The sequence below is a fragment of the Thermobia domestica genome, chromosome 9 (genome assembly GCF_964235325.1).
Source record: "Thermobia domestica chromosome 9, izTheDome1.hap1.1, whole genome shotgun sequence".
Taxonomy (NCBI): Eukaryota; Metazoa; Arthropoda; class Insecta; order Zygentoma; family Lepismatidae; genus Thermobia; species Thermobia domestica.
In genome coordinates this window covers 125,126,798-125,149,144 of record NC_137462.1, presented here as the reverse complement: position 1 = coordinate 125,149,144, position 22,347 = coordinate 125,126,798, and the positions used below count along the sequence as shown (strand labels likewise).

At 33.5% G+C, this 22,347-nt stretch overlaps 1 long non-coding RNA gene across 1 annotated transcript; it reads left to right on the top strand.

Moving 5' to 3' along the window:
* Window positions 1-12,826: 12,826 nt before the first annotated feature.
* LOC145694091 (uncharacterized) lies at window positions 12,827-14,248 on the top strand. The gene is made up of 3 exons (XR_014132922.1): window positions 12,827-12,858; window positions 13,263-13,451; window positions 14,088-14,248. It is a non-coding gene; the product is annotated as an uncharacterized LOC145694091 (long non-coding RNA).
* Window positions 14,249-22,347: the final 8,099 nt, after the last annotated feature.

Below are 22,347 nucleotides of genomic sequence, written 5' to 3'. Positions count from 1 at the left end.
TTCTTCTTGGGTCCGAATGTTCGTCTAAGGATTTTGTTTTCAAATACTTTCAAACTGCGTTCTTCTCTGAGAGTTAGTGACCACGTTTCGCAACTATACAGCACAACAGGCATGATTATCATTTTATATATTTTAAGCGTTACATTCCACGACAGAATTCGCGGTGGAAAATAGTCCAGTCAACGTACGTAAAAAAGACACTTTACCTTGAACAAATTGCAATAGAAATGAAACAAGAGCCAAAATGATGCTGAGCACATTCTAAGGAAACCTGAAAAAGTCCTCAAGAATATCCATTCTGGAGGGTAGTTGAATCCAATATGGCCGCCGTTGGTGGTCATTTACGGCTGACATAATAACAAATGGAGTAATTATGTGATTTTGTAACAAAATTACAGACTCAACATCCCTGACAAAAGTTGTTCACTATTGTGGGTCCTTTCGAATCAGGCATTCAACATACCTCTAATACACAGGGTGTCTCAAAAATCCCCTGATATAGATAACTCTGTTATTATCAGAGTTACAACAAAATGTAAGAAGGGAAAACCGTCTCCAAATATGAAGTTTTCATTCTAAAGTGAGGGAGTTTTTAAATCGGACGAGCCGTTTGGCCTATACACTCTTTATATGCCAAATGTTAAGTGAAAATGCAACCTTGATATTTACTGGGACCAACAACATAAGTGAATGAAGTTACTGCCTTTTCCGCTAATATGTCGATGACCAGCCCCCATTTCGAACATGCCCCTATTCATTGTACTCTTACAAAATTTATTCATCTCCCGGTAAATGGCAACGTTGCATTTTCATTTAACGTTGGGCATATAAAGAGTGTACAGCACAAACGGTTCGTCCGATTTAAAAAAAATCCTACACCTTAGATTGAAAACATCATATTTGGAGACGGTTTTCCCTCTTTCATTTTGTTATAGCTCTGATAATAACAGAGTTACTCTATCATGGGACTTTTGAGACACCCTGTATATTAGAGGAATGTCCAATACCTGATTCGAAAGGACACATAAAAGTGACCAACTTTATAACGACTCTATAGAAAAGCGTCGTCAACCTGGTCCGTCTTGTAATATATAAGTTACGAAGCGATAATTACTTTTCTTTATACAAGAATCAACTCAGATATTCAAAAGATCATTAGTCTCACCTTTATTGCTTGATATGTCTTAAATATTCCTTTTTAAAACCGTGAAATACATAAATTCACTTGACTAGGTCAACACATAACATGTACATAGCCATAACTATCCCATAATAATCTCTTACATATATTAAAAACATTCTTCTTTTCTGTTAATTTAAAATGAACATTCTACTAAGTATATTACATATTTATGAGCACTTTTTGCCCACGGTACAGGTAAATATTATACAAACTAAAGTATTTCGTTATAGAAAATGTCGCCCGACAAAGGGACTGAATATAAAAGTCATGAGTAGGCTTGGCTTTTATATTCAAGAACCACTGGTCTGATTAGATTAATGTTCGTACATTACATATGTTCTTTATATTTTGATCACACCTCGTATATATCTTCATTACTTTTTGGTTAACCCTCATATATATATAAAATATTAGTTATTATCATTCACATAAATACATTTACAATAAATCTTTGATTTCATTAATATTTCTCTTTTATTACATTATTATTTATTCTTTATCATTAAAAACATCGTCGCTTAGAAATATAATTAACGAGGGTGAAACACAAATTATCAAGATTACTAGTTTCGATCATTATTACAAACGATGATGTGACAAATAATATTTATTCTTTTCGGGCGCATTGTATAACAAATAAGTTAGATGTTGCAATTGTAATGTATACATAGTAGCACTAAGATGTCATAAATAAAGAAGAATTTCATTCAAGGTAGTTATTGAATAATTGATTTTATAGAATGGATCTTATTCTTAACATAATCTTTGACAATTAAACACAAATCAATCTGATATAAAGTAATTTTTTTGCCTTTAACTAATTATAAATTGAATTATGATTCTTCACATTAATAAGAAAGAATAAAAATTAAACATAACCTACGTTTGAATAATCAAATGGAAGTAAATAAATTTATTTTACAGAAACAAAAGACACCTTTTTGTTATTAAATAAACACATTTTTCATTACTATTGTTATTTTTCATTCTTATTTATTTGATCAAGAATGTTGGGTGCTACTAACTCTTTAACTAGATGCATTTCAAATATTTATAACCATCGTTTTCATTATTAATATTAACACAAACTTTAAAACGAAAATTCACAAGAATCTATAACCAACATGGGTTTAACCTAATTTCGTTAACGGTAATCATGTTACATTCGCACTGGCATATGAATCTAATAAAGTGCATTGTACCGCACAATCGTGGTTAGGTTCTACATTAGGTTGTACATGTCTTTCATCGTGATTTGAATTTGGATACGAAGTACCATCTCGTGAACAATGATTATGTCTATACATAGGATTGATAGCATCTCTAGGATTTCGACATGTATTTCTATTATTTTTGTGTCTACTTCGGTTGATTAGGTTAGGCGGATTCCTTACATAACCTTGTCTATTTTGTTCATTTTGATTGCTAGAGTATACTCGTCTTAGGTTCGGTTCATTATTATTCACACTTCGGATATTCAAATTCCGAACAGGGACCAAATGATCTGAATTATTCTTATTTTTACCCATTCCTGATTGTGTTAGATTCATAGCATGGTATTGAGTTTCGTAGCATTGTACAAGCATTAATAAATGACTGAAACTCATACACTGTGTGGAAAATAAGATCTGCTGTAATTTAAATGGAAGCAAATTGCGAATCGATGCAATTATTCTTGATTCCGATTGCAAGGGATTAACAACCTTTAATTCATTATAGACATTTATAACAAACTCTACAATAGATTTGTGCAATCGAGGATTGAAATGTTGATTTCTAAGAGTGGCATCTCTGTTTGCCAGCAAAAAGTCATTTTCGTAATTCGCGATCAATGCCGCTTTAAATTCCTCATATGTACTAATGTGATCACGTATTGCCTTAAACCATAAGGAACAAGGTGGGAGTAATACATGGGGTATTAATTTCATGTATTGTGATCGGTCGATAGACATTATATTACATTCGTCTTGGAATTTCTCTAAGAAAGAACTAGCATTTTCATTGCACTTACCACTAAATTTACTCATGGCTTTGATTTCGCTCATCTTGACACTTAGCTTTACCTTTCTTTTCTCACTCCTTGTTCTTGTGGTGTGATTGTTCCGGTCCGTAGCGTGCTGTGTCATGATACCATTTATATTTCGTTCATCAGTGATCTTCGGACAATTTTCCTCTAATATAATATCCTCCTCAGATTCCGGCGAAGGCGTATTTATATCCGGTGATTGGGGAAACTCGAAGCGATCACTGCCCAGATTATTGCGATAAATGGTGTCTCTAACCTGTAACGTTTTAATTTCTTCCTGCATAGTAGCCAACTGGATCTTTTGATGTTTAACGGAAGATTCTATTAACGTTAAATCCTTTTTTACAGCACAGATTTCATGATTTTGATGATCGTGCTTTTCTTGACACTCATCGGCTAACCTTTTTAACTTCTCTTCAAACTGCGAGGATATGTCGTTCATCACCTGGACGATTGTTTGTTTCGTATCGTCTGATTTCAGTTCTATCCGTTCTATTCGTTTACTTAATTCTTCATACTGCTTGCTAGCTTCATTAAATTTCAGTTCTATCTTCTTTTCCATGGTCTGGTTAGCTTCATAGAACTTCAGTTCTATCTTCTGTTCCATGGTCTGGTTAGCTTCATAGAACTTCTGTTCCATGGTCTTGTTAGCTTCATAGAACTTCTGTTCCATGTTTGTGTTAGATTCATTGAGCTTCTGTTCCATGGTTTGTTTTATCTCAGTCGTCATTTGCATAATTTGTCGCTGCACAGCTAACAAAAGTCGATCCTCAGATGACAAACTTGGTGTTGCACTAATTTCACCTGGATTACTGGTATTAGATTCCTGTTGCACTATTTCACTATCCATTTTTCTTTTGATGACCTTACCGCTTCGTAATACGGTTAAGTTCGTATTCATAAATGGTAATATCCAAGTAAATTCAGCCCTACTTTCCTTCTTCGGGAACTGAATTTTCAAATGGTCCCGGGTTTGGTAAACCAAATTTTTATAACGACTCTATAGAAAAGCGTCGTCAACCTGGTCCGTCTTGTAATATATAAGTTACGAAGCGATAATTACTTTTCTTTATACAAGAATCAACTCAGATATTCAAAAGATCATTAGTCTCACCTTTATTGCTTGATATGTCTTAAATATTCCTTTTTAAAACCGTGAAATACATAAATTCACTTGACTAGGTCAACACATAACATGTACATAGCCATAACTATCCCATAATAATCTCTTACATATATTAAAAACATTCTTCTTTTCTGTTAATTTAAAATGAACATTCTACTAAGTATATTACATATTTATGAGCACTTTTTGCCCACGGTACAGGTAAATATTATACAAACTAAAGTATTTCGTTATAACTTTTATCAGAGATGCTGAGCCTGTAATTTTGTTACAAAGTCACATAATTACTCCGTTTGTTATTATGTCTGTCGTAAATGACCACCAACGGCGGCCATATTGGATTTAATGACTTTCCACATTGAATATTCTTGAGGACTTTTTCAGGTTTGCTTAGAATGAGCTCAGCATCATTTTGGGGCATGTTTAATTTCTATTGCAATTTGTTCAAAGTCTGTCCTTATTTTGACTGGGCTAAAAAGATTTTGAACCGAACAATAACAAGAATTCCCTGCTTTCAATCGGCATTACATATATTTCTTAATTTTAGTACGTTTGCTCTTTATTGCTTAATTTATAATTTATAACCATTTCTCTGGAATGTCCACTGTTGATCATTAGATGTTATCGTCACAGTTTTGCTTTAAAAAAATATTGATTTTCGTATTTATTTTTATTATTTGTTTAGGTTTAATTTATACTGTATCACCCATTACCTGCTGAACGGGACGTTAAACTGAAAATCAACTCACAATACGCAGTTGTCACGTTTAATGGAATCTTCAGAATAAGGTTATCACAAAACCTCGTTAGAAACAGAAATTAATTTTAATTATATGTTGCAGTTACATTTGAACAGTATAAAGTTCCTGCGAAACTAACATGTGATACGAAACATTCTGTTTAAGAAAATGTATTATAATTGTTTCTGTTCCTCATTTTAAATTATCCGCTTGATAAAATTAAAGTAAACATAAATGCAGACTGACCCAAATGACCGTGCAATTCTCTCAGAAGTAAACGTAAACAATATGGAACTAAAGTAATTTATTTCATTTAACTATCATAGAACTTAGTTATGAAAAAGTAACGCGAATATGTAAGTTACTATTTAATATGGTAAAATGTTGCATGGAGTTTATTTACAAAGTGTTCTTTTCACTGGATTTCCCATTACATAATCTTGACCGAAACTGGCGAAAAAGAATGCTAAATTTTTTAAGCTAAATATTGGAGAGCACGAAGATAATTGGAAGTTCTTCTCTTTCCTTAATTCCTCTCTTTTACATTAGCTTAACTAGGATATTTTGCTCCGACAGCCACGCAACCAGTCACAGAAATTCGAAAAAGGGGGGGGGGGGGCGACCAGTCATTAAAACTTTTAAACTTCTCTACATCAATAATTACTGAGATTTTGTACACGGGAAACCATAATTTTAATTATACACCTTCACACAAGCTATGCACTATAATAATAATAATAATAATAATAATAATAATAATAATAATAATAATAATAATAATAATAATAATAATAATAATAATAATAATAATAATAATAATAATAATGGATATTTCAGGAACGTTTATTAACCCGTACAAATTCTAATACTTTTCTTATGCGTAGATTTCTAAAACACTTCCTATAATAAAATTATATTTATTGAATTGTCATAATTCAGGATTTTAGTAGCATAAAGGAACTATTAATTCTTTTGATGAACATTTTATTTATTTATTGATTTGCCACAATTTTTTAACCTCAAATTTCAATAAAAAGTTTTATCCTTAATCTGGGAAAGATAAATGTAGGGAGGGGGTCTTAATGCTAGTCTTACTAATTTTAGTAGCTGTAAAATGGAGACCAGATTAGATTAGGTTAAGCAAACATAATACTCTTTACTACTTAAAAATATTTAATTAATAATATGAGAGAAATTTATTTAAAATGCATAATTAAAAAAGAAGAAATGAAATGAAAAATACGGACCACCGCAATTAACTTTCTCCTTTCTATTTATTACATTAAATCAAGTTATGTTGCAAATTTTATTTATTTATGAAATATTAACAAAATTATAAAAAGCATGTTTAGAAAACGTTCAAGAAAAGTTCCCCCGAGTAGAGATGCAAAAAAGCCGGCTTTTTTGAATCGATGGTTTTTTTCACATAAAAAGCCGGCTTTTTTGGGAAAAAAACGAGAATTTTGGAAATTTTGGCTTTTTTCAACTTCATGATTTTTCTATCTAAATAGCTTTCTTATAGTATATTCTATAGTTAGATAAGAATTCCATGACCTGAATGTGATATTTCGCTCTGAAATTCACCATCAAGATGGATGGAGCACATGTTTTACGAATTAAAGCTAACATGAAGAATGTAGTATTTGAGGGTAATTTAGAGGCTATTTAACTTTATTTTAACTTTTGAGTTATCGACATCTTTTTTCTTCTCTAGTTTGTCATCCGTGTTTCATTTCTAAGAGCTTTTAGTACTCCAGCTTCTAGCGCAAAAGTTAAACTTGCCCGTTTTTCTATTTATCCGTCAAAGCGTACGTTTTTCAATATATCCGTCAAACCGTACTTCCACATTTCTGTTATACTGTAGCTGTGAAGTGATTTAGCAATAATTTTCCGGACACAATCTTCAATACCAATTTATACAAATAATCAGTAGCGGATTTAGAAAAGTACTTTAGGAGGGGTTTTTCTGATTGTTTCGTTTCCTAAAAAGTCCTAATTTGGGAAGTGCTTGAAGTTTATGAGTACAGGCATAAATAATATTTCGTTTCGTTTATATGTTTAGCAATAATCTTCCAGATACAACTTTAAAATCATTTTATACTGAGAATCAGTGACGGATTTAGAAAAGTATTTTGGGAAGGGTTTTTCTTACTAATGTTTAGTTTTTCTAAACATTCGTAATTTTTATTTGACGGGAGCTTAAAGTTTATGAGTAAAGGCATAAATAATAGATATTTCGTTTCTTGCAGACATTCCGTAACTTTGGGGAACGGGTTTCAGTCCGAAAGACCGCCCCCCAAACCTTCGCAAAACCGTCACTGCTGGTAATTAGTAATAATAACGATTTTTAAAACAATAAAAAAGGGTCGCCTACGCACTACGCACTACACTACACAGTACACGCACTATTTCTACATTCACAGATGGAATGAAGAAAAGCTTTGTCAGAATGGTCGAATGCTGGTTGAATCCCGGACTTCCCGATAGAAGCGCAAAAGCTAATCACTCAGTCATGTTTGTTGTGCAGTTGTATTTGGCTTAACTTAAATATATTCCGTAGTCTTTTTTGGGGGGGGGGAGTTCCGTAATGATATGTTGAATCCCTCTTGTTAAAAATTCAGAAAACTTGAGGATTGGGTAAACTGTGATGGTGGTTCTATAAAACTTAACTGTAGAATTTCAAGAATATACAGAACCAAAAGCTCTAGATGTGCAGCCTTTAAGTGTATTATATAAATCTAAGTATTTCTCTTATGTTTTATTTTAATTTTATTTTGTTTCAAAAAGAGGGTATGGAATATTTTGAAGTAAAAATACTACATACTATTTTGCTAGTTATTTGTGTATTCTTTAAAAAGAAGTGTTCACTTTTAGGGTTGGCTGGTTTACACCAACTTTTTTTTTAATAACTGGTTTAAACACAAAAATAAAAAGAATGAAAAATGCGAATCGTGTGAACTTCATGGTGACGTTTCCAGATATCAAACCACCTGCAATAGTTTTATTTCCCTTTCACCTTTTAATCAAGGTGTCCCATGTTCAATTCTCGGTAGAACCACAAACCTTCTTTCATGCGTAACCCAAGTAGCGGTTCGGATGCCAGATTAAGCGAAAGCCTTATCCTTGATAACCTCGGTATTTCGTAAGGATGTTAAGCCTAAATATACGAAACAAACCAAATTGTATATTTCTGCATGCATAAATGCGTGTTGTTTTATAAGGAAGCCAAGATTGCTTAAATATATTGATAGAAATTGGCAAAATTTATCGATTGCCTACGTAGCTTCCAAAATTAGCTTGGATTGGACTTTCAATGATATCTACGTACTAAATTTGTAATTTAATACCTCAGTTTTAGCGTACTGATTACGGTACCTTGACCTTTAAATTTTACATGCAAAGCAATAACAGGATTTTCCCGTTATTGTCTTACATTTCAAGTAATGACGGGATTTTCCCAATGGCTAGGGCGGGAGATTCTCAACTTAAGAAATTTACTGACCGCACTTCTTTAAGCTTATGGGAGTTCTTGCAGCATAACCCCGCTGTTGCATAATAACATCAAGGCAAAACAAACTTATTTCTGTGAATATGTAATATAAATACATAAAGCAAAAAATCTAAATCAAAAAAGCCTAGTTTAAACCAAAAAAGCCTGGTTTAAACATCCCCCAAAAAACGGGTTTTTGGCATTTTCAAAAACAACCACAGTTCTTGCCAACTCTACTTACTTTTGTATATAGGAGGTTAAAAATTCTTATTATATACATTGGTTAATCCTGTGGAATTCATAATGTAAATATATTGAAGAAAAATTGTTTGAAATATTTTTTCGAAATTCATAGTTTATTTCCGATGTTTTATATTGTTATGAGCATCAACCACTAATTAAATGACTTTTTGTGATATAGAGAAGCGATACAAAGTCTGTTTTATCAATTTAAAGCAGTATTTTGAAAAAAGCCCAAAATTTCCCAAGCAAAAAAGCGAAGCAGAAAAAAACGAGTTTTTTTTTAAAAAAAAGCCGGTTTTTTTCCGAGCCCTTGCATCTCTACCCCCGAGATTAAACTACGTCTTGTTAACCTTTCACTTGAAATGACATGTGTCACATTGTAGAGTTGATATTGTCTTTACTTATAAAATATGAGGAAAATTACAATTCTTTTTAAAGAAAATTGTCTGAAAAACCCACTTCATGATTAAAGTACCCGTTGTGGATATTTTCAGAATAAACAACTCACACCACATTATAGGGTCTCTTATAAAATATAAACAAAATCGGCTGAAGAGTTTTTAACGAAACCGTTCGGAAACAACATTTAGATTTAGATTTTTGAGTTCAGCGTCCTTTTGTAACAGCGAAGCTATATGAGACATCAACCTACAGCTTAACGAGAGATCCAAACCACATGAGTTCCCACCGGGAATCGAACTCGTCTCTCCCACGCGAAAGGCACCTAGAGAGACCCGAGTACCTTTGATGTGAGAGACCTGGGTTCGATTTCCGGTGGGAACTCATGTGATAAAACTTACCACCAGAAACAAACAATCCGTTGTAGATATTTTCAGAAGAACAAGCTTATGCCACATTATATTGTTAGTGGAGTATTTATTTATAAAAATTTGAAAAGATGGATTGAGCAGTTTTTGATAAAATAGTCTGACCCAAGAATATGCAACCCCTTGTTTTCCCAAACGAAAAAACTTCAGAGGATTATAATAGGGTTGCTAATTTTTGTTTCTCAAACATGAACAGAACTAACTGACCAGTTTTCAGGGCCTAAAATTCAACGAAATCACAGCTCCACACTGGTAAAAATTTTATATAGTATAGAAAAACTAGTTTAGTCAGCATTTGTTTAGACATATAATCATTGTTTTGTCCAGTACATCATGTTTACCTGCGACCAAAAAAAAATATTGTTATTATTATTATTAATAATAATAATAATAATAATAATAATAATAATAATAATAATAATAACTTTTTCTTACATGAGAATTTCACTGTCATTTTTCCATGATCATCACGCTGTCTCAATCTGTTTTCTGCCGAGGCAAATACACCGTTATACCAGGGCTGTTCCTTTGACTTCCTACCAACTTCAAAACGCCTTTCCTTTCTGGCCAGCCATTTCATAACAGCAGGGATTGGGCTAAAATCTTGCAACGGATCCATATTTATATAACGTGAAGGTAATTTTTCACAGTAGTGGGAGCTAAAGACAGTCTGTTATCTGTTTTCAATATGTTGTAGTCACTTATAAGTCTTTCAACATCGGAAGAAGATGGTTTCGAAGCAACAACTCGGGCTAGACTTGTTGACAGAGCATGAAATGTCTGATTTCCACAGATTTTCATGAGAAGGCTTTTAGCGTCCAGACCTTTCAACATACTGCACGATGATGCCTCTCTATATTGCATTGCGAACTGCAAAAGATCTGTATCAAGACAAATAACTTTGTGGCATTCTCTTAGGACATCATCAGTTACATCCTCTCGCAAAACACGCAAAGGCTCCAAAGCAACAATACTGTCTTCATACGCAAACGCTGACTAACAAAGTTAATTATGGAATCCAGGACTTCGTAGCCTACTAGTGTGCTTTAGTTGTGCTTTAGTTCTATTTTTATTTGTTATTATGTCCAAAAGAAACATTTCATCACTCTCAAACTTCTGCTGGCAGTTCTTTAAAACATATAGAGCGTCTGTCACAAGACACAGAAGATGAAGGGGATCTACTTCTATCCATTTACGCAGATGACCATTGGCTTCATTACATACATGGCTTTCCGTTTACAAGTAAAGGCAGCTTGGATACCAATTTTTTAGGAGAGTAGTGAGCATACTGAATGAAAGTTTTGTCCACCTGACGTCAAAATATTCTGGGTAGTGCAAAACTTCTAAGTTATTTTCTGAAGCTACAATCGTTAAACCTTTCGTTCGCTGCCCTGAAGAGTGATAGAATGCACACAGTCCAGATGTTGCTTATCTGAGAGATGAAACTTCTTGGACATTCTTGGTGACATCTCTCCATGCTAAATTAATGTGATGGGCAGCACACCAAATTTTCAACAGAAGTAACGTTTCACCTGAAGCAACTCTTTCATCAGTTAACAATTTCCACATTCCTTTGTGTTCTCCTGTATTCATGTTTTCATTATCAGTAACTATCGAAGTCACTCTGGGAAACATTACTCTTTCTACTGATTTTCGTAACGCTGTGCTTCGGCTAAATTTTTAGCGGTTATTGATGTATGTTATCTCTGGTAGTACATATTTCTATAACGGGTTCAAAGGATCGTGTAACTTTTATCTACAAAACAACACATTTCATTATATCGGAAAAGTGTATTATGTCCTATTGAAACAACAGATAAAAGTGCAGTTAGTTGCATATTTTAAAACTATATGAATGCAACCGAAAACGTTTGAAAACTAAATGTTATCTTGGTTATTAAAAATATTATTTGAAAATTAAAAAAAAATTGAAAACTAAATATAGCTAAAAAGTTCCTTCACCACAAAATTGGCAATGGTTTTCCCTGCCATCTAGGAGACACCTATACGTATTAACTCTGGTTTAATGTCATATACTGGCAGTTATATGGAATTGAGTAACCCCCCATTGCATAATGAATGTATTGAATCAGTAAGAGTTAGTTTGACACACTAAACGCTTTTAAATGCATAATCCGAGAAAAGTAAGGTACTCACATTAATACCACTCCACACTTTAAGAATTATAGTTCCACACTCTTTTCCTACAGTTTCACAAAGTGTGGAGTACTCCACTCAATTTTAGGCCCTGCCAGTTTTTGAGAAAATCACCTGTATACAATTCACCACAAGAGTAAACTAGCCTTTTGACCTTTTCAAAAGAAACGGTCACATTATAGCAATGTTAATTTTATATATATATATATATATATATATATATATATATATATATATATATATATATATATATATATATATATATATATGAAATATGAACAAAATCGTCAGAAACATTTTTGAGAAAATCGTTGAAATAATCAATTCTTCAAATTCCTCGAGTCGAGTGACAAATACATATTTTTTTCTCGTTATGTGTGATTCACGACACAACCCTCGTTAAGGGAAATCTAGAGTGAAAACGCAACTAATGGTCTAGAACCAACTTTGAGTAATATGTACCATCGAAAATAATTTCAATTCTAAAATGGGGCACTAACTCAAATCAATTGACTTATCGCCTTCGGTGCTTACCTAGAATCGAATATATTTTCAAAGCTTTAACTTTTTTCTAATACTACAGAGAAAACAAATACAGATTGCATAGAAGTAACTTAAAGAAAGAAAAAAACCTAAGTATTCTATGACAAATACAGTAACTTACTGAAAAAATAATTAAAGAGAGCATCGAAAAACTATAATTTATTTGTAACCTGTCATATCACTACAACGGAAACATGCATTTACCATATAAATTACGTTTATTTACACTTCCTGCACATTTCAGTCAACCAATTGGAATGTTTCGATCTAATAACGTCTGATTATCCAAGGTTGGTTGAATTACCAACACACGCTGGAATACAAGTGACAATGACCTCAAGAACAAAGTACAAGTTCCCGAGAAATTGGAAAAAGAAAACAGTAAAAGTGAAAGAGGGAATCGATCTCAATTCTTCCGAGAGCAAGGACAAGACTTTTGTATATAATATGCGATATTTCAGATCTTAAAACACAGCAATTGTTAGCTACAATCTACGAAACAACTATTAACATGAAGTTCTTGGTAAGTAAAAGTATTATAACTATATCCTGGCCGGTGAACGATATTTCTGACAGCTTTGCACAAGGGCACGGCGAGTGAGCAGAAGACAGCAGATCAACCAAGCTTAGGCTCAGAACCTGTCGCGTCTCCATGGTAACCACCGCACATTGCCAAACTTTCACTCACCCTCTCTCGCCCTCAGCGAGGAAGCAGACGATTCTCCCCTTAGGCGAGAAGCACATGGCAATACCGCACTCCTCAATTGTCCTCGAGAGCTGAGCTGTCAGAAATCATGGTTCGCCGCGCCCAGGGTATAGAAACTATACATTCGAATACATGAGAACTGATTCAATTTTACATTTTTAAATATTTACACTATTTATTACAACTATTTTAAACCTAAAATGTTTCAACTTCATTTTCAGGCTCTTGTACTTTTCGTCTTATTGGCTGTTGCCTTCGCCCAGGAGACTGCTAGAGATAAGAGAGGAGTCTTGGGAGTCTATGGTATTGGTTATGGATACCCAGCTGTTGGATACGGATACAGTGGGCTTAGATATGGATATGGGCTTCGATCTGGTCTTGGTTACGGATATGGATATTACGGTTAAAAGGTACATTCAAATTTAATACTCTCTGTTTATAAGTTTAAAAAGTAATCAATATTTACCTGCGTAATTTTGGAAATTGAATATTTAGGTGGAAAAATAGGTTAGCTGAAACATTTGTAAAAAGTTACGAACAGATTGGAGAAGACTATAATTTACAGAATAGCCGCCATTATGACCTTTATGATAAGGTTTACGGTAACAAAATTTAAAAAAATATATATTCGATATTATCACTAAATGTGTCTAAGTAACTTGATCCTACTTGAAGGTGAATTTTCACTAACAAAAACTTTTATATTTCGTGCTATTACGGCAATCATAAATTAGTTATCACAACGTACTACTACTTTAGGGATAAAATGTATTGAACTTGTGTTTGTATACGCTTTCTTGGAATACTAATTTTGGAAATTTGGCATGACCGTTTAATTTCTCAAAATATGAAACATCTTCGTCAGAGAAAATATTACTTAAATTAATATATTTATTTAAAATAGATTTAAATACAAATTCCCAAAGCTAAATTTGTACTACAAGGAATAACAGTGTTCATATCAATTTTAAAAAAGAATCTCATACATTTCAGTACTTTGTTTACATTACTATTAAGTAATTGTAATATCCCGTTTCTTATTTCAGATCAACAGTAACTCATATTGGTCAGAAGTTGATTGTAACTTTACCAATATTACCGCATCATTTAGTCAGCTTCCAAGTAAAAGTTAGTAATTATCCTCTGCATCTGAGTCAAATAAGTCACATTTCAACACCATGAAGATCCCGTAAAACCTGAATTTCTACACAAAACCTTATTTATATTACAAAAAATTATTTTTACAATAAATATATTTGGAAATATAAAATGCATTTTAATATTCAATGAAATTACCAGAACTGTGATACTGATGTCTGAACATTATTTACATGTTTCGTGTATATTGTTCACAGTACACGAAACATAATAACTGGCAATTCAAATATACGAGATAGCAGACGTTCTTAGTCTATTACAGATGCCAATAGTATATCGTCATGAAATCAACGGTGAGCCCGTAGAAAGAGAATGGAATACAACAGAATTCGTGGAAATCATAGTAAATGATAATTCAATGTCGACTTCAGAAACTGAAAGTTGTTTTACCATATTAAAGATTATAAAATGATTTAAAGTAGTGCTGTAGCTCAAACCAGTACCGCAACCAGCCACAGAGGTTTGGGGTGGCTATGAATATGTTTGGGGGGCCAGTCATTAAACATTCTCCTACCAATAGCTAAATTGTTTTTTTTTTTTTTTTTTTTTTTTTTGTATTAATAATAGCATTTTGTGTTAAGGTCTGGAGGGGCCACGAAAAGTTATGGGGGGAAAGCCCCCTAGCCCCCCTCTAGTTGCGAGCCTGGCTCAGTCTCAGTGCATTAGCTATAGTATCAACAGTGAAAATACGTGAAAAGTAAACTTCAGTAGATTTATTAACAAGTTGATTGCCCAGAAGACTATAAGAAATAATTTCATATACAAATAAAATGGAGCATTTGTTCATGAATGGGTAACGAACTACGAAAAATTATGTCACGAGATGCCATTGCTTGGTACAGATAAAATGGTTTAGAAAAAACGGGATTAATATCATAATTATGTATTATTGACAATAACTTTTTTTTTTTTTTTTTTTTACTGTTTTCCGCAGACGATAACGTCGTCTCTTCGGGAGGGACTTAAATTCAATTTTCGTATATAGTTAACATATATAATCAGTATATATTTACATAGAGCGAGCCGGAAATCTGTCCAAGATTTCGTACACGGAAGAGCACCGCACTTCCGTGTAATGCATTTTGTTTCTTTAAATGATTTTTGAGTAACAGTGTGAGTATCATTTAGTAAAAATCTTAAGATTATAAAATCCCAAAGAATCAAATCGATTACAAATTTGAAACCGTCCCATCTATACGACACCAACACATACACCATGAACAACAAAGTATTCCCATTATTACTTCCATATAATGTTCAGTGTATTAGGATGGGTATAAGCTATAACGGTCGAGCGTATACCTACCAAACATTCTAGCAGTGCATAGCTGATGGAAATTACCGAAAATAAACAATAAATACTAGCAAGCACATTTATAAATTAGTCAGTACACCACCACACCACACGCTTTCAGTTTGCCACTTTGAAATACACTAAGAGAATAATGTATCTACGCATAAAGTACAATCTTCGAACATAAGTTTCGAAAATACAATCTCCGAAGTTGGAAAACTGACACCTGACTGACACAAAAATACAAACTCCGAAGTTGCAAGTTATACCACTCCCCTCAAAAAAATACATTGCTGCGTTTTTTCAACAGTTAGAACGTAAATTACTGCAAATAACAACTCTCGTCTTTTTCTATTTCGCAATTGTTAAAGATGAATGTTAAAGTAGAAAATCAGTTCCAAAATTACTTTTAGGTTCCAATAATACAGGAGGTAAGATTTTACTATTGTAGAAATGTTACAAAGTACGGTATATTTTGATAAGCTATTCGCTTTTCTTACAAACATACAGCTTAGTTAGGCAGGGCAATAACGTTATGCCAAATTAAATTTGAGGATAAAGGAACTGACTTTATTAATTTAGTCAGGCCCGAAACCAGCCACAGAGCTTTGGGAGGGGCATGAATATGTTGGGGGGGCAGTCATTAAAAATTCTCCTACAAATATCTAAATTGTGCATTTTGCATTGAGGCCTAAAGGGCCATGAAAAGTTTAGGGGGGCCAGTCCCTCCCCTAGCCCCCCTCTGGTTGCGGGCCTGTATTTAGTTATCACTTCTATTCCTCCTGAAACAATATCTACAACTTACAATTATTTTTATCTCTTATCTAAATGTCTTAAATTGACAATACTCCCGAATGTATCTTTTTTTTTTTTTTTAATTTAACGTTCCACGATTATGTACCGAGGCTAAGGGAGACAGAGATTACGAGATTGGTGACAATGAAGAAAGTGGTGGAATGAACGAACGGACAAAAATGGAATACGATACTTGTCCACCGCAAAGCTCACTTAACGGGAACTTGGTTCCCACACACCAGGAGAACGTGCACTACCATTGAACCACCGAAGCTCTACTTCTCAATAGTATACTGAAAACATGACAAGCGGGAATTAATATGAAAATTATAATAAACGAAATAAAAGTTTGCGGAAAGACATTTAACTGTAGAAAAATTTAATTGAAAGGAACTACTTTGACAAACAGAACAAGAAAGAAAAGTTTCACAAACATAATTTAGGAATTTATATACCTTAAACGTTTTCGAAATTTTCGAAATCGAAATTTCGGAATTCCCAGACTTGGAGCTACAATATATACAGAAATTGCTTCATAAATTTGGATCACTCCTCTTTCTATAGTTTTCAGTCCATCCAGTCGAATTGTTTATTAAGATTGCTCGTAAGAATGTCCAAGGTCGATGGAGGTAATAGATTACAATTGTTATACGGTCAAGAGCAACGACTAAGTACCCGTAAATTATTCTTGTCTTCCCAGACTATGTCATTATGTGCTATATTAATATCAGGAACACAATTTAGGTATTTTGTATTAGATGTTTTATTTTAAATTCATTTTCATCTCTTTAAGAAAATACGAGATGATGAAGAGTATAAAATACAGATACGAAAAACACACATCTTTTCATCTCTTCACATGTTTACCCAAATATCTTGGTAACTCCCAATTGAAATCATAGATAAAATGTGGTGAAGTGGGATTCTGAGACACACATATAGATAAAAAAAAAAAAAAAGACCTAAGTCAATGAGGATTCAAAACAAGTGTCAAAAACTGCGAATTTGAATTGAAGCTGGAATGGGATTCGGATATTCCTAGTGACTCTGTACATTACCTAATAGAGAATATGGTCTCCCGGAACTGTAATACACGATGCACAATGTTCGAAATACTGGTTACTGGGGTAGGGTATTCCGCACATCCAGTATAGCAGTTCTGAGATCTAAAAGGGTTTGAGGAGAGAGTGACCAGTTGCAAACCTATTCAATTCTGAAGAACATGCAAGAAGCCATGGAACCCATCGAATATCCTCCCAATCCAACAATCTAGCCTCCAGTTCTGCACGAAGAGGACGACCAGTTTGTTCATGTATCGGAACTGTGGTTCAACGTCTCCTCAAAAATCATCACAATCAATTCAAGGATTGAATCCTGGCATGTCTGGATGTTCAGGATGCATTGCTAAAGCAAATACAAGAGCATTTACCAACAGACCACTGTCCCAAATCAGGTCATAATAGCACCGACTTGGTAGTGATACATTTCTCGAAATTTGGAGCGACAAACATGAGTCCTAACCTTCCTCTACACAAGAGCATACGTCGAGAGTCGCTGTGTGAAATTCATCACTAAACCCTACTACCGCCAACATTATAGGTTCAATTGTGTATTGTGTCTGCACCAACTGTATCGCTTGTTTCTGTAATAAGGAAGAGGATAATACATGCCTCTAGCATTATCCAATGAAGTCATGCTCCATTGAAGCGCTAGTACACCGTTTACCGCGAAATTGAGGTATCAGTAAAAGCATAAAGGTCCTGAGCAATCTATGTTGCACCAATGCATCTATGTCGACGGACCGATAATTTTAAATAACGGTCAACTGCCAATATTGTGCTTCGTAGACGTCCTTGGTACTCGCCAGCATGATATATCGTCCAGGCAATGACTATGAGTCATCCTGAAAATGCACAGCACATAATCATTTGAATCCTGAATAATGTCAAATGATACGGGAACTGCATTCGATGGACTGCTCTTTTTTCATGACGTCACGCACTATGATCAAGGGAGGGTGCGTAGATTTCGTAGGCACGATGTTTACGTATTAGGTATCTTTAACCAGTATTGTCGTTTTTCATCACAAATGTAGTCATTATTCCCGCATTTCCGTTAGTCAATTTAAGTTTGGACAGGGGTGAGCACTCATATGTTATTTTATTGCTGCGAATGTTTACTTTGGAGTGGGAATGGGAGTGAAGAAAGTATGGTGATCGTGAAAATAATTAATTTAAAATTTCAAAAGATTTCCAGGGTAGCTAACTGGAAGGCATTTTTAATCGATTTTCCCGAAAACGACTCTAATGCTGTAGAATGGTATAAATCGCCTATCTCTGGGAAACCCCAAAAGGTAATTTACTCATCGAAGTCTTCTTTTTGCATGATTGTCTCAACAATGACTTTGATAATTTAAAAAAAAAAAAAAAATCATTAACAGTTCTCTAATGCAGCATAATTTATTTCTTTAAAAAAACCGAAAGGGGAATATTAATACCTGTAAGACCCTGATGTTAGTGGTTTGTAATTCAAAGACCCACTAGAGGGAGTTTACTCTTGGGAGTGAGTTTTCTTTTCGGGCAAATTTCTCTGTCGTAGACAGTTTTGTTCACATTTCATAAATATTTCATTGATTACCGTTTAATGTGAGGTAAGATATTCCTTCTGAAAATATTCACAAGTGTTAATTAATTATTTTCACACTATTTTCTCAAAGAAATTACTAGGCCTATTTCGTTCATAGTTTTTAAATCTCTTTTAGGAAATATTACAAATTTTGTAACCAATGACGAAGCCAACTTAAATTGCTCGGAGGGACAAGCAAGGAGAACAGACATCTTTAGGGACAACTATTTTATTTAATACTGAAAAATAATAATAGTTTTATAGCACTTAACCTACATTACTATGTCTGGGACAGGCACGTATCTACAGGATTGTTGCACAAGGTGACCGGGCACCTCCAAAATTTAGTAGTGCACCCCAAGTGAAAAGTCGACACAAATTGCTTGATATGTTTTATATGTTTATTAGTTTAGAAATCGTTCGTCGATCGGCGTTAGTTTTCATCATTTCGGGGCTGAAATAGGTCACAAAGTTCAAGTAACAGGTTAGGGGAAGAAACACAAGAACGAAAACCAACCTTTAACCTAATTTCAATTAATAAATCCTATTAATCCTATTCACTGGATAAATCCTATTCACTGGTACTTATAGTAGGCGTGGTTTGACTTACAGAAGTTCTTAGAATAAATTATATCATATATTTCAACAGAACTCTATATATACTGATTTAAATCTTTCTACATTTTGTTCAGTTGTCCTTTCAAATTTCATTTAATTACAATGAACATGTAAAACATATTTTTGGTGAGAACACTCATACTAATAAACAAAATATAGGATCTTACAACAACTCTTAAGACCATATTTAGATTCATGCTTAGACTAGTGAAAATGTTTTCTTTCATTTTTAAATAGATACTCCACATTTGTTCCTGCATAAAGGTAATGCGATTAAAACAGGGATGCAAATAATAATAATAAAAAAAAAATTACTAGCCCACGAAGAAAGGTACTAGCCCACATCCCACAGTAGAAAGAATTTACTTAGCTTCGGTAAGATATTAAATACTCGCCCGCACCGATGAAGCACTCGCCCCGGGTGAGTGGTTATTTACATCACTGAATTAAAACCATGTTATAAATCTCTCCTGTTAAATAGTTTTATTGGAGAATCATAGATGGGGAGAACAATTTCAATTTTGAGTTCCACTGTACGGGAATTTAAAACTTTAAGAAATCACATTTTTTGAATTAGCAAATTACTCGCAATAGGATACTGAAACAATGTAAAAAAGTTCTTAATTTAGAACAAGCTAACGGTATCTAAAGAATAATTCCTTTAAATTCTCAATGCAGATTATTTTGTCAATGTTTATATTATTCATCTAAACTGTGAGTGACTTAAGAAGGTATCATCAAAAAAGGTTTTGTATAAGATGCGTATTGTTGTTGTTTGTAAACAGCTAGATCTAACTTCTCAGGATGTGAGTGACATTACATGAAATAAAATGGAAGATTCAGTAGATAACTTCAGAGTAAATTGTCGAGTACCAAGGCTACAATCTCGAGTTGCATTGCACAAAGACTGATCTTGGTGACGAAAGACCCGCTCAGACTAATCTACGTGAGTACCTCAAGAAAGACTTCGGTGAAAAAGAACGCAGTTTCCAAAGTCAGTGGTATCACATAAGGCCTTGGTTATAGGACGTAATCCTGTAGCGGATGACGTCTATTTATAACGTAAGGTTCACAGTTCATATATTTATATAAAACAAGGTTACTGATGTATCAAAATTCGTATAAACACTGTATCATGATATCACCTTTTTATTACAGTACGTAACAAATTAAACTTGTACACACCTTAGAAATTATACATGTAGTTTTCACGAGATGGATCCTTTGTTATGTATTATTTATATTCCGTTGCACTGACAACTAAACTCGCATGGTTGATTCACTATCATAGCAAAATATCATCGTATAACAACAGAAAAGAAATTACATCTATTTCTCTTTTCATATTCTTCTTCTTCCTTTCTTGAACAGCTTGTGCATATTTTAAAAGTACATTTTTTCCCATAGATACAAATAAAGATATAATCATCATCATCATAGGTGTTATGCCTTTATTGGCAGGTCACTTGCCGCAGCTGAGAAGCTCCCATGCTCCAGGGTCCTCCACTAATTTCTTCGTCTTCGCGTATGATCTTTCTGTTTTTATATTATCCATTAATTGTAGTCTCCTCGCCCCTCCCTCTTTTTCCCGCCACCATACCCTCTAGGACGTCCCTCATGACACAATCTCTTCTTAGGCAATGCCCCAACCAGTTTCTCTTCTTCCAGTCGATTTTCATCACCTTTACGTAATGTCCACGTTTCCGCCCCATACAGTGCAACACTCCACACAAAGCATTTTATGAGTCTTTTTCTCAACTCTTTATGCAAGGTCCCACAAAACAGACTTTTCTTCCTCCTAAAGGCTTCTTTCACCATTCTTATCCTTGCTTTTATTTCACATTCGCGCTTCATGTCATTACTAAGAATACTACCCAGATATCGAAAACTATTCACTTGTTCTATTTTCTCCCCTCCTACTTTTATATTTAACACAGACCCCTTCGTTCCAATCACCATGGCTTTTATCTTTCTAACATTTATTTTCATTCCATATTCTTCAAAGCCCTTTCTCATTTTTTCTAACATTTTATTGGTTTTCTTTTCAGATTCTAAAGATATAATAAAGATGTTAAAATACAAGTATCGTTGCATGTGCCGCCTGGACAATAGGATCTTTTTTTAAGAAAAAAAGAGAAATCCCTGACCGTTAACTATTACATACGAATTACTCAAATTTCTGAATGACCCTCGTATATATAAAAATTACAATTCATATAATCGTATACCATATTTACTTTTATATCAATATTATTTTCATATTTTAACTTAATTCTCTTAATTAATTTCATTTCACATATTTATACACTTCAACGTCGATAAGAAGAGGTACATTCAAATAGCGGCATAAAAGTTGTTTAATTTGAGGTCCTTTAGAGGCCATTGATACATATTATAAATTGAAGGTCAACAAAATCTATGTTATTTTATCGGGCAAAACTAAGAAGATTGTGAAGAGGATATTATTCTGACATTTACATAATTGCTCTTTTAAACGAGAAAGGATCAAATATATGATATATTCAAACAAAATACAAATTAAAAATGAAATATCGACAATATCTAGAACAAAACAAGATAATCAACATTCAACAAAAACTAACACAAGTAAAGAAATTATTATATTAAGAATAAATTCAAAGATTAAATGTCATTCATGTTAACTTTGGTCACAACTTCAGAAGGAACTAATGTTTTAACTAACTGCATCCATTTACTTTTGGTATACTTTGAAAAACGTGCCAAAATGCAGTTCATAAATATAATAATTAAAAAAAAAGTGTTACGGTTTGAGCAGAAGAACTTCTTATTAAGAT